Raw genomic sequence first — 11,341 nt, forward strand, 5'->3', positions numbered from 1 at the left:
CCTGCCCCCCTAGTAGTGCATGTAGAGGTAGTTTATCTTGTGTCCTCTTCCTCATCATCAACAGGAGGGTGGACTTATTTTTTTGCTCCTCCCAAAAGGAACTTTAATAATGCTCCTGTGGAAAGATAAGAAACCATTGACTGTAAAATAGCATGTTTGTGTAATCAATTTACCACTTGTCAAGAAATAAGTACAGCTAATGAGTCTTGCAGAATATTAACAGATTTGTTTTATTTCAGCAGAATATTAACAGCTGAAAACACGTGTTTACAAATAAATCTGGATGAGGGATAGAGAGATGTATATCATACTGAAGATATCTATAACACCTTTTCAAGCAAAATAACTTTTGCTCCAACAACCAAAAACATTTGGGTAACTGCTTTTAGAAAAATGGTCTAGCAATCTAGCTAAGTTAGCAAACTATTTGATTAACTTTCGCGTTGCTAGTACAGTCCCAATGATGAGGTCACGTTAATGAGCTAGCAGCTAACATTGGGCTACATTAACGCTACAGCCATTAAACAAAGACGCCCCCACTGCCAAAAAAAAAGTGAATTAGCGGTGGAGTGTTCGCTTCAAAACAAACTCCACGCCAATCATGGGGCCCCTTTGGGGAGGTTTGCGAGATGCGGTCGTTGCTCTTGCCACAGTGGCAAGGAGAGGGGATTTGGCTTGGTTGCCCCTCAATTGCCTGCCTTGCCTGTCCTGACGCTGCGCCTCTGCCCAATGATCTTCAGTCTGCTGGGGATTGCTTATTGTATTTCGTACTGGTTCTTATTACTGCACTTTGTAATCATTGAAATGTTTGTGTAAACTGTAGGTCGCTCTGGATGATGGCGTCTGCTGATACATTAATAAATATTTGAGAAAAACGGGGGCGGGCGAGATTGTTTGCCCACATGTTGACTGTCGACTCGCCTATAAGCACATCTAATTACTTTGCCATCAACACTATTCCTTTCCCCCGCTTCTAGAAATCAATGCAAATAACTAAAGGTGCGTTGGCAGTGACGCACACGCAGAACATCTGGAATGACGTTACTGTTCGGGCATGCTGTGCACAACCAGAGACCTGGAAGTGTCGTACATCTCTGTGCGCAACCCTAAAACTGCTTACAGATTTGGGCTACAACAAGGAGGCTATCTAAACAATGTGATCTCCCATTGAACTTCCTGGAAAAAGGAGGAGGCTTTTCATAGTTTTTCTTACAGAAACAGTTCTGGGTGGCTTTTCCTTAAGCTTGGATTAATTGCTCAAGACACAAAGAAGGGGGAGAAACACAGTTGCAATATTGTGATCGTCAGGGTGTTAAAGACAAACGAAAAGCACACGACTTCACTCGTTGTTGTGGTGAGTAAATAATCTCTCTTTTAGGATAAATCTTTGTAAGTGAACCAGAATAATTAAAAAAAGTTTCTATGTCATTCTTTTTTAATCGCCTCTTTCATTTTTGTTTCAAGATCGTTATAACATCATACATAATTATGACATTATTATTATTATTATTATTATGTTATGATGATTTTGATCGTGATTATTACCATATTTCATTATTATGTATTATGTTATAATAATAATGCCAGTTTTGATGCTGGAAACTTAAGACTATAGTAGTAAGATCAACAAGTCCACATTCTGACATGTGGAAGTATATTTATTGTGGTTAAATTTGGTGAATTTATATTTTCCGTTTAATATTATGCGAAACTGAAGCAAAGGAGGCGGAAATCAAGCTTTCGATATTCGTTATTCACGTTCATAAAAAGCTTTATAGTATTTGTAAAGGAGCCGGAGAGATTGGTGTTTATTATGTAGAAACCACCGTTCATAGAAGTGCTCTTGCATAATTGACTGAGTTACCCAAGAGCAGGAGCGTGTCTCGGCGCTGGGCTCTTCCTTCACTCGCCATTACTGAGGGGATCTGCTTCACCAGAGCAGCTGCTTGCTTTCAAAGCAGTCTGGAATTCCTATTTAAACTGGCAGCGCAATAGCAAAGACTAGCAAACATGCCAGACACTTATGTCAAAACCAATCTCAAAGTTTATAAACTTTCTCTCTCTCTCACTTTCTCACTCACACACTCCATCCAGGAAGCCCTGACCAACTGTTGAAGATGTTCAGCTCTGTCCCTACTGATGAGGGTGTGGTGATCGGTACCCAGATGTGCCCACTGGTGCTCAACTGGCCCAGTCAGGGCTGCCACAGGGCTTCACCTCCTCAAGGGCTGCAGTTCTGAAGTGCTTTGTGGAAGGAGAGCCAACAGCCCTGGGGGTGAGAGCTCACTGTGTCTGTCTAGTCACAATCCACCCCAGCCATATTTACCTCTACTTACCACTGAAAGTGCACATATTTGTCTCATGTTGTAGCTGTGAGCACTTCCTCTCTGCCCTCTCCTTCTCTCTCTGCACTAACAGGTGGTCCAGATCATGATTGGCTTTTTCTCTATCGGATTAGGTGTGGTAACTCTGCGAGAGAGATTTATAGCAGGAGCCTTTGGGCTACCATTTTGGACAGGGCTAATGGTAAGTCATAATTGTTTATGTGAAATCAACAGATTGAAACAGCAGGAGTTGTGATTCGATTTGTCAGTATGTTGTGTGCCCTACTTGTGGTGTCAAAACTGTTCTCTACAGGGCTGATGACATGACAGCAGACACTGAAATGAACAGGAGCCAGTGGTTCAGGTCATCTCTATATGTATATTTCAGGCAGTTTGTCCAGCTGACTGTAGCCTCTGGAGCCACAGCTGACTCTCACTGTCCGTACCTGTCAGTCACAGGCAGACACTGCGCACACCTGACCCTACATGCTAGTGCCTTTTGCCATTTCATGTCATCAGTCTATATATAAAATAGATTAATTCTGTCTCTCTCTCACTATTACCCTCTAGTATATTGTCTCTGGGGCTCTGAGTATTGCAGGGGAGAAGAGGAAGAAAAATAACATCTGTCTGGTGAGTACAGACCAGCCTTCAGCTCAGACAGTAGACATCAGGCCAGACAGTAGAGCCAAGTGGAGATCCAGCCAGGACCCTGGCAGACCACTAGAGTGGGTCTGTTCACTAGAGCCCACAGTCAGCACTGAGCTCTCAACATGTCAGATGTGGAAGTGCTGATAGGGAGACCTGCAGAACAAAAAAGGGGCAAATTTGAGAAGATTACTACAAATCTAGGTTTGGACTCAAATTCTAGTTTCAGTCATTCTGGGGGGGGGGGGATGAATCCAACTGAAAACCACACCTTTGTTTATCCTCTATATGAAATACCTTCCTCTTTTTGAGGAGGCTAAGAAGGAAGCTTAGCCACAAAACTATCATTAATATTTGTAGTTCACTCCAAATATATGGAAGTAACACCACCAGTCAAAACAAGCTGGATCTGTCATTCTTAGCATTTTTATGGGTCTCTACACAGGCACATACACTCAAGTTTCTGACCCAAGATCTATGACAAATAAGAGGAGCATGAACTGCTACAGTTTTCTGTGGTTTATTTTCCTTTTGCAGATCAAGGCAGCCCTGTCCATGAATATTGTGAGCGCGGTAGCCACAGGCATAGCGATAATCTTCAACTACAGTTCATTTATAGGTGTAAGGTGAAATAAATAAATTCATAGGGGATTAGACCCATGGGGGGTTGCTGGTGAATTATCGAGGGGGGGGGGGGGATCCCACACTGATTGTAACACGTTTTTAAGAACATATCCAATAGATTACAATGCCCAAGATCTTCAAAACATAAAACAATAAAAACTATATAAAGATAAGACAATTCTGCAAAATACTGGCTGGGTGGCTACAATATGCAGGGGGCTCAATCATATTTTAATCTCTACTTGCGTTGTGTATAATTAAATTTGTATGCAATTGCACTTTTTTCCCCAGCTGTATGCCCAGACGTCACCTGTCCAGGGGAATTGACAGCTTGTTATTAATATAGTTAGTGTTCATTGTTAGAGTGTTTTTGAAATTACAATATTTTTTACGGTCATTATTAAATTACTTAATTTAATTAATTGATCATTTTTAACTTTATTGTACATATTTACCAGTACCTTACCTAAATTAGCATAACAATACATTTGTAAATAGATGAAACTCAGACTCAGATGTGTGTGTGAGCATGTGCACGTGTGTGTGTGTGTCTGTGTATTGGAGGACAACTGATTTGTTGCCTCCCATGTGAGCAATGTGAATGTTGACGTGAGCCGAGTTCAGCAACTGGATAATCAAAATTTCGAAGACAAGATTGTGTGTGTGTGTGTGTTGGGGGGGGCGGGATTTGGTGATAATTACATTAGGGGAAAATAGCTTCTCATTCTCACTTTCTTTCTCTAGTTCGGTTAATTCACTTTGGCATATGTAAAGCTGATTTTCTCAGCCCAGGAGTTCTGCGTGGCCATCTCTGTGTCGGTCTTTGGGTGCAAAGCTGTGTGCATTGCCAGCAGTGAGGTGAGAAACGAGTCACACAGACTCTTACTGTCCTGTACTGGTGGCTGGACTCCAACTGCTTATTACAAATGCAGGAGCACAAGTTGTACAATTGTCCAAGCATTGCTGAAACTTGTTTGACCAATCACTGACTTTTTTTTTTTTGATTGATAGGTTTTTAATATTTATTTAAATAAATTACAACAATTAAAAACAATTACAATTCTAATTTCAATTTGTTATGTGCAGAATTTGACAAAGTTAATTAAAAACAGGATTTAAAAAAATAAAACCTTAAAGTATCGAAATAAATTCCAATTCTATTTTTAATATCAGTGTTCTTTTTCTACATTATATATGTTAAATTGGTTATTTCTCCAGTTCCAAAAATATATATACACTGAGCTGTATTTTTCACTTCTCAACACATAGCAGGCACATTTGCACTGCCATTTCTAATCTGTACCACATGCATGGAAACATTTGATCAGGATCAGCTTTCAGCTGCCACAGGGGTCCTCGCATGAGCACCAGCACGCAAGCCCAAACTTCATTATGTGCATATATTAAATTAGTCCTTTTACAATATAGCTATATAAAAAAAATCTTTCATTTTATCTAATTACAAATCATTCTAAGAAGTACAACCAATGCACTTGGATATTTTTTTTACAACCAAATCATTTAAAATAGAAATACATTTATATAGTTATGCTAACATAACAAGCCATTTACTGTTAACATTAACAATATTGTATTCATAATAAGGGAAGTGTTCTCTTATCTTCTCCACTGATGTGAAGGGTGCCTCTAAAATAAACGCAGCGGCAGTGTTTGCAGGAACAACTGAAGCACAGTTTAAAAAGGCAGGTCATACAAATCACAGTAACCTCCTAGTGAGCTGTATTTTCACTTCTCAACACACAGTGATTCTCTCTCCCTCTCAATATTCCTCAGCCTGTGATTGTCATCCAGTGTGGGGCCAACCCTCAGCCAGCAACACAGCCCAGCAGTGCCCCGGTCTACCAACTGGCACCGGACACAGAGCAGGATGCTTTTCCAAAGACCCCCCCTCTGCAGTATACAGAGTGACAGAGAGAGCCGGCTGGACCTGCACAGGGGGAGAGAGGGGAACACCGAGTCACCTGCACAGCCACCGCAGGGGGAGTCGGGTTTTCTAGATGAAGAGCCTTTTATTAAGAAATAAACAAAATTTACCTATGCTGACAGGTTCCTCTGACAGGTATGACATCTCTTCTTGGATCTAGTAAAAATTGCACTTTAAATTTATTATTAGTATTAAAGTTCATTATTAATATTATTTACACTATGTAATACAATATTTTCCATTAAAACACATGTTTCTGAAATCCCAGAATAAGTATTTTTCTGTTTTGGACATCGTTGTAAATCTTTCCACTGTCCCAGAATTCCAGGTTTTACCCAGTCCCCTGATTGTACTTTGGGAAACCTGTCCTAGCTGTGAAAATGTATTAAGGTAATTGATGTATTCAAATATTTTTTTATAAAATTTCAGTCAGTTGCACAAGCTGTACAACATATAATAATGTAGACAATGCAAATTAAATACATATTAAGTGGTCATCATCGACATCATCATGCTTGCTGTGCTTCTTTTGCAGCTGCATAACTTTGAGTGGTACTGTTGAAGATGACTGAATAAGTTTTTCCAGTTCTTGATGAAACTCTCTTTTTACAAGCCAGACAAATCAATTGGTTCTCCTTTTTCATATATGTACTTTTTGTTTTAAATCAAAATAATCACAAACTCTTTTTCATTTAGGTGCTAGTTGCAATTTGTCGGATACTTGTGCTGCTGCAGGCGGTGAGGATTCTGCAAACCTGAGGAAATCTGCACAACACGAACATGACCACTGTGACTCTCCTACAGGTTGTTCCTCCATGCTGTATTATGAAAAGCTGGTCGGGGGCATGACCTACATATCTCTTTCGTTGTTTACATTTGAAATATCAAAAGGTCAAATCTCACCAGATTTAAAATACAATCCCAAATTTGTAGGAAAATTTCTCTATTTTTATTTTGTTTTTATACAGAAATGTACCATAAGCTGTATCATAGTAATTTAATATAATTTACGTTAGGGCTGTCCAAGACTTTTTACAAAACATAAAAGTAAATGCATTTGTGTGAACTGGTAAATTTATGTTTGGGCGGCAGTGCCACTAAAATTGCACAACTACACCACCTAGTGTTTTAATTGAGTACTAGGACTCAAACCTCCAATACTTACACAAAGATAAATCACAGGTTCTTTTACCTGGGGTCCACAGCATAAGTCTACAACACGGAGACCGACATGGGGGCAAAATTATTTTATTTAAAGAGTTCCTATAGGTTAAAAACCTCTAAAACAAGTTTTAAAACAAACATTATAAACTGATTAAAAGTTAAAATCCACAACCTTGTCCGAAAGAAACTCAGTCTCTGCAGCAAAACATAAAAGGTTGTCCAATCCACTGCTAGAGCGATGTCTGTAGAGTTGACTTGTATGCAGGTATGGATGCAGTCTTTAAAACTCACAGTCCAAAAGTGCATTCAGTGTTCATGGAGAGCTTAAAAAGTTATTAAAAGAAATAAGGTTTTGAGTGTCTTTTTTATCTCCTATTTCCATTTTCAGTGTATAAATATCAAAATCAAGTGTTATAAATATAGAAATCAAACAAGCAAGTGTTAAATGTATATAAACAAATACGTGTAATAAGTATAAAGCCAAACAAAAGCCAATCAGTAAAACCAAGCTAATTAAGTATCAATGTCCCACGGGTGACATTACTCCTCCCAGCTAAATAAATTGTCATCCCCGAAAATATCACTTTTACTCACGAAACCTCAAAGGGGGCAGGGATGGCCAAAGATACATCAAAATGTATTTTAAAATAAAATACCAAATACCTTAATCTTAAGTGTATCAAAATAAACTACAAAATACAGCAGCCACACCATGTATCAAAATAAACTACTGTATTTTTGTATTTTAAAAATAAATTTACAAGGGAGCGTGAAATCACTTTGCAAACCTTCCATCTATTGGCCTATTTGATCTATCCCTTCACCAGTACACTGACTCAGTTGATTAAGTCCCAATTTGCATAAATTAAAAACCCAAAAATTGAGATCCGTTCCGAACGGACCCGATGACAAACAGATCTGTTCCGAAAAGTACAGTGGATTTTTTTTTTTTTTTTTTTTTAAACAAACCCATGCCAATTCGGAATATTTATTCAATTGTAAAAAAATTGTCCATTTTAGCCTACTGCTCAGCGATATTTGGCGTTAATTGCATCAGAATGTCATAATAAACGTTAGGACACTCAGGTGTATCCTTAAGAAACAACAATTCTTTTGCAAAATGCTCATCTTAAATTAAGAAACACATACATTTATTGTGCAAAGTTTTACATTTTAATTTAAGTTTTTCAACAAAGCTTTCTTATGAACTAAATCCCATAATATTGCAATTTCACTATGGTAAAATACTGATTATACTAGAAATTTCAAGGAATGGAGGTCATATATTCAAAAAATACACAATAAGTTCAGCATGTGCATAGGCATGTTTTGTGCGTGTGTCTATGTATGTGTGTTTTACTCAAGATAATAATGTGTGAATGTTACACTTGATCCAAGTCTTCAAAATCATGAAAGGCATCGACCACATCAAACCAGAGGAGCTTTTCCAGATCAGCAGGGACACACGCACCCGGGGACACAAATGGAAATTGGGCTACAAGGCATTCAAAATGGAAAACAGTCTGGAATAAACTACCCAGCGATGTGGTAGAAGCTGAGTTTGGGAACATTTAAAAATTGACAGGGTAGGATCCTTGGATCACTTAGATATTAATGGACACCAAACGAGCACGATGGGTCAAATGGCCTCCTCTCGTTTGTAAACTTATGTTCTTATGTTCTCAGAGTGCTGGGCACACTGGACAGCACACTGACACCAATCACTGGATTTCAATGAAATAATATTATATTTATGAAGTGCTACATATATTATATATATATATATATATATATATATATATAGTGACTCAGTGACAAAACTTCAGTAGATTTATTTTGAAGTCTGTAATCTGAACTGTACTGCAAATTGAGTGTCATGAATCCTATATCAGTTTATTTCTTTAATATTTAATGTAGCCAAATATGAAAACCCCCCTTTCCTAAAGTTGCCTAAATTAAGTTGATTAAATAGTTGGTTTACAGTCCAGTTCACAGTTCATTACCCTGCGCTGTAATTCTCTGAATCGAATATTGAAACTGACTAGATTTAAATCAACCACCTTTAAGTTGTGATCTGTTTTATTACTTATTGTATATTGTATGTGGGGGAAATACATAAAATCCATTATTAACAATCATTATTAACTCTCGTAAGTGCCAGTGACCTAAAGCTGATAATGGTTATGAACATCGTCATCTCCTGCGGGTAATGACGTCTGAGATCTGGTCACTCTCTCACTGTTTAAATACTCTGTGAGCCACTGAGCAGAGCCCTGAGATACAGCAGGCTGCACTCTGACACACAGGGCTGAACACCCCCTCCCTGTGCGCTGGAGTCAGAGAGCAGCAGGGTGCCACTGCACTGAGGGTCTAACCCATGAGCTGAACAGCACACCCCCATATCACATTACCAGCTATGCTGGGGCTCCTTAACAAGGGCAGCTCTTCTCAGGTGAGAGTCCGAGTCTGTAAGGAGGAATTAACTGTTGTTTCTCTGTGACAGGAGAGGGAGGCCTGACTGCTTCCCATGAGGCACAGCGTCCATCAGAGCTGAGGATTGTGCTGCTGGGGGGGAGTGGACTGGATGGGAAGAGTTCATCAGGAAACACCATCCTGGGCAGAGAGGAGTTTACGACTGGGAGACTGACTAAGCAGTGAGAGAGGAGACAGGGTGAAGTGACTGGGAGGCAGGTCACTTTGGTCGCCACACCAGGCTGGTGGAGTGGTTCTGTACAGGAGACTCCAGAGCGGCTTAAACAGGAGAGATTGTGCGCAGTGTGTCTCTGTGCCCCCCGGGACCCCACACTCTCCTCCTAGCCATAGACACACTATAGTGCTGTTCATCGGGGGGATGGACTGAGAGACACAACCATTGAGCAGCACATTGAGAGAGGAGGGAAGAGACTTGTGGCTTGTGGAGAAATGTGGGAACAGGTATCATGTTCTCAATAACAGCCACTGGAGCGATGGCATTCAGGTCACAGAGCTGCTGAAGAAGATAGAGAAGATGGTAGCAGAGAACAGGGGGATGTGTTTGTTAGTAAGAATAGTCTGCAGGAGCTGGAGAGGAGAGAGACTATTGGAGGAGCTGAAACAGAGTTGTTAGGAGAGTCAGAGACGGAGGAAAGAGGAGCTGAAGGAGAAGATGAGAAAGACTATGGAGTTAGAGGAGCTGGGGGAGGAGACGGAAGAATCCACATGGCCTGTGAGGAGGAGGAACAGCATTCAACAACCTTCTGACAGTGAGTATGATTACTACTGTGTCTCTCAGTCTCCACTCTGACTGGCTGTCCTGGCTCTACACTCACAGCAGTTCAGAGCAGAGCCCCTTGCTGTGTTGTGCTGTGCTGTGCGGTGCTTTGCTGTGCTCTCCAGTGTCAGTAGTGGTCCAGACAGTGTCACAGTGCTGTTGTGTTGTGTTACAGTGAGTGGAGGAGCGGCTGCAGAGGGAAGCCCAGAGAGACCAGACTCTTCTGACTCCAGCAGTGCAGAGAAGAGAGATGATCGGTGGCAGATCTGGAGCAGAGTAAGATGAGAACAGGACTCATGGCTCTGAGATTGGTAGTCTGTCAGTCACAGGGAACCTCTCTGAACTCCTGGGGCTGGGCGCATAAAACATCTGCAGCGTTGAACTGAATCTTTTCATTTTCACTGAGATGCAATACATCTTACCCAAACCCCTAAGCAGTGATGTACATGCGGGGGAAGTCTGGGGGGAGGCACGAATGGCAGCCCTGGGCGCTGGAGACCGACTGTACACCACTGCTACCCAGTCAGTGCTGGTGGAGACCCTGCTGGTGAGCCCCTGAAAAGAGACTGTCCAGACTGCTGCAGTCAAACCCAGCTGTTAACCCTTTGGCACTTTTAAAGATAGGACTAGGTTTCTTTTCAGTTGGTTGGCTGCCACTGCCACTGTGACTCAACTGAAAATCCCATCGAGGTTCCGGTACATTTTGTGATCTTTCAATCTGATTTGGGTAAGAGTTCTGTCGGTCAAGATTTTTTAGCAATCCCATGGAAACAGCCTCATCTGGACAGCCTGCCTGGAGTTTTGTCTTGTAATGTTCTTGGCTCATATCTCAGTTTGTCAATTTATTTTATTTCTATGAAAAATATATTTTTAAAGAATTGAGTTGTTTGTGGTTTTTCAATTGTTTTTGTGTGTGTTGTCCAATAAAAACAATAAGATAATTTAAACTCTTCATCTTATAGTTGTAATGTAACTGAAAGGTCAGATGCACCAGCGTGGGGACCATTTAACAAAGGATACACTGATCTGACGAGACGCATCAAAGGATGTGCTGGAAGAAAAATTTGGAGTCAGCAGTTCAAATCAGAATTTATTACGTGCATGTGGAAAAACAGCAGAACACAAAACCCAAAGAATTAAGTATAATACTGTTTTTCAAACTTCTCAAGGAAGTACAAAGCTTATACATCTCTTCTGGGACACACCTTGAAGGGGCTTTACATTTTAAAAAAAGTGTCTGAATGATCATTTCTAATAACTTTAGCAGTGATTTCATTGGCATTCTAAACTAAGCCTTCCGATCTCATCAATATTATTATTATCATTATGTCACGAGCGGGGTGTGACTGGCATTAATTACATTTAATTATTGATTGTTGGGTTTTT

The 11,341-nt window shown here is 40.2% G+C and overlaps 1 long non-coding RNA gene across 3 annotated transcripts; it reads left to right on the plus strand.

Moving 5' to 3' along the window:
• Positions 1 to 694: 694 nt before the first annotated feature.
• Positions 695 to 10,837, plus strand: LOC136767681 (uncharacterized). Of its 3 annotated transcripts, none has more exons than XR_010821858.1 (10): positions 696 to 1,354; positions 2,095 to 2,275; positions 2,419 to 2,526; positions 2,895 to 2,957; positions 4,341 to 4,454; positions 5,391 to 5,676; positions 5,862 to 5,931; positions 6,238 to 6,345; positions 9,209 to 9,947; positions 10,131 to 10,837. It is a non-coding gene; the product is annotated as an uncharacterized LOC136767681 (long non-coding RNA). The 3 variants fall into 3 exon arrangements; XR_010821859.1 differs by having other exon boundaries at positions 2,459 to 2,526; XR_010821857.1 differs by having other exon boundaries at positions 695 to 1,354; positions 2,095 to 2,526.
• The last annotated feature ends 504 nt before the right edge of the window (positions 10,838 to 11,341 follow it).

Source organism: Amia ocellicauda, chromosome 14, assembly GCF_036373705.1.
Source record: "Amia ocellicauda isolate fAmiCal2 chromosome 14, fAmiCal2.hap1, whole genome shotgun sequence".
NCBI lineage: Eukaryota > Metazoa > Chordata > Actinopteri > Amiiformes > Amiidae > Amia > Amia ocellicauda.